The sequence below is a fragment of the Tupaia chinensis genome, unplaced genomic scaffold, assembly GCF_000334495.1.
Source record: "Tupaia chinensis unplaced genomic scaffold, TupChi_1.0 Scaffold000561_1, whole genome shotgun sequence".
In the NCBI taxonomy this organism is placed as follows: Eukaryota; Metazoa; Chordata; class Mammalia; order Scandentia; family Tupaiidae; genus Tupaia; species Tupaia belangeri.
The window spans coordinates 4698992-4706469 of record NW_006160074.1 but is presented as its reverse complement, the minus strand read 5'-3'; positions in this window follow the sequence as shown (position 1 = coordinate 4706469).

Genomic DNA, 7478 nt, shown 5'->3' with positions numbered 1-7478 from the left:
GTCCAAGTCTCTGTTTCTTCATCTATAAAGTGAGGACAATAAAAATCCCCCCCCCCCAAGATTTTTGTGAAGATGATGCGAGATCATGCACATCAAGTGTTCAGCGTGTTCCAGGCCAGACGCATCACAAACACAAAATGCACCAGACACTAATAACCATGCAGCGACATGCCGACGGGGCTCCGGGACTGTAACAACAGTCACGCCATAAACTGTGGGACGGCATCCTGGAGGAAGAGGAGGCCTCCCAGCAGCGAGCAGGGCCACTGCAGAGGCGGAGAGACCCGAGGCAGATCAGGGTTCCCAGGAAAGAGAAACCAACAACTGAGCAGAGTTTCTGTCACCTGCATCCCCAAAGCGGTCCTGAATAGGAACCAAACTTCAAGCACAGGCAGGAAAGGAGGGGCCCAGGAGCAGACCACTCTCCTGTCGGCACCTGGTGGCAGGAAGGCAAGCACCACCAAAGGAAAGGGATCATCAGAGCAATTCTGTCAACGCCCAAGGCAAGAATGGTGGACCACAGCACAACCTCCTCAATTTGTCCATTGAGAAATGTGAACTGAGTCAGGCAGTGGCATCACGGTAGCAAAACGGGACCCACACGAGAAAGCTCCTGGGCCCACATCCTGGGACCTCTCTGCATATACCCAGGATTCCAGGCAGGCTGAGACTGGGAGGGTACTGTGGTGTGAAGGCCCTGTGGGGGTCCCTATCTCTCTCTCTCTCTCTCTCTCTCTCAAGAAATAGATCATTAAAAAATAATTAATAATATGGACAACAACTGGGAATACAGTGGCCAAGGGTCTCAAACCAGTCCCAAACTGCCCAAAAACTACAAGCCACTCCCTCCCCCCAGAAAACCATTAGTAACCAGAACCTAATAAAGTGAGTAACAGCCAGGAGGTGCGGAGACCCCACCAAAACCACACAAGAGGTAGGTCTTACAGCGGAAATTCTGTTTCCAAAGAGAACTCCCATGGCATCTGCCCCAGGCCATGTCACCCTCTCCGATCCTGTGCGACACTCAATCTCACGTGAGGCGCTGGGGGTGGTGGTGGGTCACTGGCGGTTCAACTTGGAATTTCCAGACTTCTGTTTTCTCGAAGTGTGAGCAAGGTTTAGGTCAACACTGGCAACAAATGGAGGAGTTATTTTTAAAAAGCTTTTTACCCCAGCCGTAACTCAAATGACCGTCAGACAGTGGCCAAATCAATCTCATTAGACAGAGACCCTCCGTAGGCCCTTCGGACCACGGAAAACCCGCACTCCTCGGAGTCCGAATCATCAGGCACAGGGTTTCAGCTTTGCTTGTTGGTAATCCGAACTTCATTTTTTCCATGTGTTTGAGGATTCACCAAAATGTTAACAGAACTAACTATTCTTTTTTTTTTTTTTTTTTTTTTTTTGAGGATTTTTTGGTTGGGCACGTGCGCTCGCCAGACAGACAGAGAGAGACATAGAGACAGAAAGCGAGAAATCACCCCCCAGGGGGGATGGCCACACCGCTATCCCTTCTCCTCCATTCTCCTCTCGGGATCTTGAGTACGCACGCACACGCGGCCGGCGTCTGAGTTTTAAGCCACCGGGTCCAGGACACGAACCGCGGTCGACTACGTGGGAGTCCAGCGACATAGCCATTGCGCTAACTGCTGGTTCCCCAGAACTAACTATTCTTTAGCAAACTGTTTTATGTACATTTTTACATAAGCGCATTATTCACATGGGATGACAGAACTCGACTAGAGTCTGTCCCAATAGCAGGTCATCTGCTGTACAACCCTGGAAGAGTAACCCAGTCTCTCGGAGCCTAAATTAACATGTATGCAAACTGAGCTCATCATTCACATGGGGTGGGGGCACGGGAAAAAATAGGAGTGATATGGTATAATTTAAAGCATTTTGAGAAAAATGTACCCAATCTCTAATCACCAACCCCTCCAAAACACCACTATAGAATCCATTTAAGGGGGGAGCTGGCAGGTGGTGTGGTGATTGAGGGCACTGGACTCACACATGGTCGACTGTGGTTCGAGTCCTGGACCTGGTGGCTTGCTTTCTTACTTTCCCTCTTCCCCTCTCTCACTCTGTCCTTCTCTGGTCAAATTAAAAATAAAGAAAGAAAGAAAGAAAAGAAATGTAAAATAATAAATATGTGTTTTAAAAGAAAACAAGAATCCATTTTTTTTTTGAGAGGTTATTGCTATAGAGCGCGTGCACTCGCCAGACAGAGAGAGACAGGGACAGAAAGCGAGAAATCACCCCCCCCAGGGGGGATGGCCATGCCGCAATCCCTTCTCCTCCAGTCTCCTCTCGGGATCTTGGGCGGGCACGCACGCACACGTGCCTGGCCTGAGTTTTAAGCCACCGGATCCAGGACACAAACCACGGTCGACTACGTGGGAGTCCAGCGACACAGCCATTACGCTAACTGCTGGTCCCAAAACAAGAATCCATTTAAGGGGCCCCCACACCCCGGCTCTCGGCTGTTTGAGAACAGCGACCTCGTTTGTCAGTGCTGTTCACTAAGGTCAAGTTTAGGCGAGGACCTAGCCCACAGCAGACACTCAGGAACTGCTGGGCAAGGACGTAATGGCAGCATGCCTTGGCAAAGAGCTGTAACGCGCCATGGCCTCATCTGTGAGACACAGACACCACCCGCTGCACTACTGTAAACCTCAATCGGCAAACGCCTGGGAGCATGCAAGGCCCAGGGCTTCCACGTAGGTGCTCCCTAAGTAGCAATCCACTGCTTGCAGTTTAGATGAGATCACAAACAAAAGAAAACTGAAATGGTTGCACACTCTATGAACACAATCAGGTGACATTTTCGTCTCCTCCATTCACAGAGCACATGGAGAACCAAACCTTTAAGAGCCGAGTGGCCGGCCCCTCACTCCTCCAGCAGGTGGCAAAGCAGGACCGTGGCCTGTAGAATTCAGACCACGAGGCCAGTCCACAGCCACCTGCCCGGACGCCGTGGAGGGTCTAGGAGCTGGGTCCACACTTGCTGTGGCAGAGCTACCCTACTGGAATAATCCACCTCCACCCACTGCTGCCCAGGCAGCCATGAGGGGCTCAAACACACGTGGTGGGTAGAGAACAGGGAGGCAGAAGGGAAAGGGAAAAGCAAACTCTCGAAAGAAAAATGTCTGAGAGCTGCAAGAGCCAGAAGCGAACAGGGCCAAGTTTTCACATAAACAAGAAGACACTCCCACTATCCCGCACTAAACAGAAGTTCTCCTGCTCAGCTCCACGAGGCAGGAACCAGAGAGACTTAAATCTCAAAGGACGTCCCTGGTCACTTCACAGTCCACATTCATAGCCCAAGGCCGTCCACTGGCATTCAGGCAGACAAGGCATTGCAGTGAAGGGGCAGGTTCAAGCCCAGCCCTGACACATTGAGGGACGTGGGGGACAAAGCCTCTGTGGGACCTACTCTTCCCAGCTGTCAAATAAAGAGGTTATAAGGACTCCCTTCCAGGTAAATGTGGTCTATCTGTATCAGAAGTAAGTTCAAAATCCAGGTTTCAAGTTAACACACTAAGCCTAAAAGTTTTCTAATTCCTCCAAAGGACAAGTCTGGGTCCATAATTTGGGGCAGTGGGGAAAGAAAAGAAAACCTGGATGGGTATCCCAAGGGCGCTGCTCAGAGCTGATCCCACTCACAGAAGAGGTGTTAACCACGGAGGAAAGAGGAGGGGAATCACAAAGGGAAAGGGGAAATTCCAGAAGATCTGAGGAGTAAGCAAGGCCACCCCCCACAACTAAGGAATTCTTGCACATTTTCAGGCAGTACTTACTGAGAACCTACTACATGAGCCAGCAGGTGGTATAGTGGTTAAGGCACTAGACTCCCATATGGTTGACCATGGTTTGAGTCCCAGACCTGGCAGCTAGAAATTCAAACCAGGCATATGTGTGCATGCCCAAAATCCCAGGAGGAAAATGGAGGAAAAGGGACTGTGGTGCAGCCATTGCCCAGGGAATGATAACCACACTTTCCCTCTCACTATCTTTGCCTCTGTCTCTCTCCAATGAGCATGCGTGTCCTTTGGCAAAAACATTAAAAAAAAAAAAAAAAAAAGAAGAACCTGGGGCCAGCAGGTGGCGTAGTGGTTAAGGTACTGGACTCCCATGTGGCCAACTGTGGTTTAAGTCCAGGATCTGACAGCTTGAAACTCACTACAGGCACATGTGCGTGCGTGCCCAAAATCCCGAGAGGAGGGGGCCAGCAGTTAGTGTAATGGCTATGTCGATGGACTCCCACGTAGTTGACCACGGTTCAAGTCCCAGGCCTAGAGGCTTAAGCTCACGCTGGGCACGTGTGCATGCGTACCAAGATCCCAAGAGGAGAATGGAGGAGAAGGGGTTATGGCGTGGCCATCCCCCCAGGGGGGTGATTTATTTCTCGCTTTCTATCTCTCTGTCTCTCTCTCTGTCTGGCGAGCACACGCACCCTAAAGCAAAAATCTCTCCAAAAAAAAAAAGAAAATCCTGAGAGGAGGATGGAGGAGAAGGGATTGTGGCGTGGCCATTGCCCCAGAGGGTGATTTCTCATTTTCTGTCTCTGTCTACCACATGCACCCTACAGTAAAAGTCTCTCAAAAAAAAAAAAAAAAAAAAAAGAAAAAGAGAAAGAGAGTCTACTATAGTCAGACCCTGTCTTCAGTCACTGCTAAATCCAGGTTGCCCTTCCTGTAGTCAGGCCTTGGCTGTGTCCTCGCCTGGTACTGACAGACCCATGGACAGAATAGCAGACTGGAAAGGTAGCTGACTTGCAACTACTGTGCGACCTCCATTTTCTCATGTAGGAAACAGACTAGCGCCATCCCCACAGCTGACCTGCATAACTTACTAGTTTCTCCCAGACCCAAACCCCACTGGGTGCATAGGAACGCATTATGCAAATGAGCTACTCCCTTACCCAGCATCACTAGCAAGTCAACTGATCTTGGTGATCCCTTTAGAGACCCCTTGGAGTCCTGACGAAAATCCCACACACCATCCTAGCCCCAGCTTGGTCCCTGGGTAAGCCGGTTCCTCTTAGGCCCTCACCACCCCTCAGGCTTGACCTCAGAGCAGCTGTGAATCTGCCCAACCATACGGTGGTCCTCAGTAGAGGTCACCGCTCCCACCCGCCAGGTGGGACCCCCTGAGGCAGTCAACCCTACGTCCAGCTGGATGAGGAACTAGCTCAACCTCACCAAGCAAGACATGTATACGCCTCAAAACAATCAAGTGAGAAGCCCAAGGGTGGCCTCGCTATCCCAGAGAAGGTTGTGGGGGTCGAGGCCAAGGCCCTGACAGCCCCATGCATCAGATGTCCCTCATGCTGTCCCCACACGCCCAGTCCCTCCTGTAGGACTGCATTCAGTGCCACGGGAGTCTCTGCACAAACTGACCACCTGGTTTGAGAAGCTCTGACGTATCCACACGTGACAGATTAGGTTTCCCTTCAGAAGCAGTGACGGTGGCTGCACACCTGCTCTGCAGGAGATATCGAACATTCCTCCGACCAGCCAGTCAGCGTGGACTGGAAAGGCACTTCCTAGTCACGAGATACTGGGAAAGTCGCTCGGCCTCTCTCTCTAAGCACCTGCTTCTTCCACTAGCAGGGCGGTTATCAGCATCGTGGAGAATGGGCCGCAGCAAGCATGATGTTCTACAAGGCAGATGTACATGGGAAGGTTGCCGGTTTGCACAGAGAGACCTCCCTGAGTACATCAGGCACAGATGTGCCCATGAGCCAGGCTAGCCACAGCAGGTGCAGATCACAGCATCGAGGCCCTGTCAAGGGAGCTACCTCTCACTATCTCTATCTCTCTCAGAATAAATAAACTTAAAAAGAAAAAAAAAAAGGAGAATTACCCAACAATAGCTGAGCCACTTCAGAGATCCCTAGTCCACCATCAACTTCAGGATTCCACAATCCATCCGTGTCATTGGACTTGCCAAACTTGAACCATCTGTCTTGATGTGTGTGGGGCAGAGTGGGGGCAAAGGGGGAACAGAAGGGACTTGAGAAATGGAAAAAAAAAAAAAATTACACAACCATTTCCTTCCCTGTTCTGCTCTGACCGTCTACTGTCCCATACAGGTGGCACCTGTTCTGGTTCAGTGAACACCAGATTTTTTCTGAAGACAAGAAACCACTTCTCCTCCCGCCCTCAACAATCCTCAGCTTCCACAGCCTGCTAGCAGGTTCCACGGCGCTCCAGCCAAGAGGAGCTGGTCACCCTGCCTGGGCCTTCCTGGTCTGGAGGATATAGTTCTATTCTCCCAGGGATGGGGGGGGAGGGGACTGACTAGATGTGACCCATTTAGAAATACAGAGCTAAAAGAAAAAGTCTGGCCCAAAAGGGAACTGATCAAAGGCCGAGAAGACCGTTGTCTATGCCCGCACCAGATTCCAGATCGCACAGGCCTATGCCCACTCTGCAGGAGTTTATTCTTTCCCATAAGGCAGCCACCAAATGCATCTTTACACCTTCATAAGACTTTTCTTTCTCTCTTTCTTCCTTCCTTCCTTTCTTTCTTTCTTTTTTTTCAATACCAGAGGGCATATGCACTCACCAGAGAGAAGGCGAGGGAGCAAGAGTATCCCCCAGTGGAGCGTGGTCATGCCGCAATCCTTACCCTCCATCTCTGCATCCCACCATGACTTGGGGAACACACTCTCGTGCACCCGGGGTGTTTTTCAAGCTGCCAAGGAGCAGTCAGCCACGTGAAACGCAGCTCCCCATGTACCGCACTTCATCACGGCACTACCAAGCTGGCCGTGACTACCAAGACCTTTCATGTTAACAGAATCACAAACCATAAACTCTTTTATCAGACCTCAAGTTTGATTCCAGGTTTGGAAAACAAGACTATTTGTGATGTTTCTTTGGGTCTTACATTTCAGGAAGCCTTGTTCTACTCTGTGAAACACACTTCTGATCAAAAACTCTCAATCTCTCTCTGTTTCTCTCTCTGTGTCTCCTTCTCTCCCCCCACCTCTCTCTTCTTTCTCTCTCGGCCCCTCTTCTCCTCTCTCCCCAACAGGCAAAAAAGAGTCAGCCCAGGGCCATACCTTTATCTTTGCAAATGTTCTCAACTGTCCTTTGAGACTAAATACCCGTCTAGTTCTAGGACACAGCAGTTTTGGTCTGGAACAGTGGGACAAAAAGGGATTTCTGGGGCCAGCAGGTGGCATGATGGTTAAGGTACTGGAATTCTCACATGGCCAGCCAAGGTTTGAGTCCCAGACCTGGCAGCTCGCTCTCTCTCTCTCTCTCTCTCTCTCTGTCTTTCTCAGGCAAAACTCATGTGAGAAATAATATTAACAATAGTAATAAATAAATAATTCTTTAAAAAAAATGAATTTCTGATCATTGGCAGATTGTCAATTTCTAGTCAATTTGCTAAGATTAGTTATTTTGCTAGGGTAGTTATTTAACTCAAAATATATTCTTTCAAGCTTAGAGACATAAGGGAAA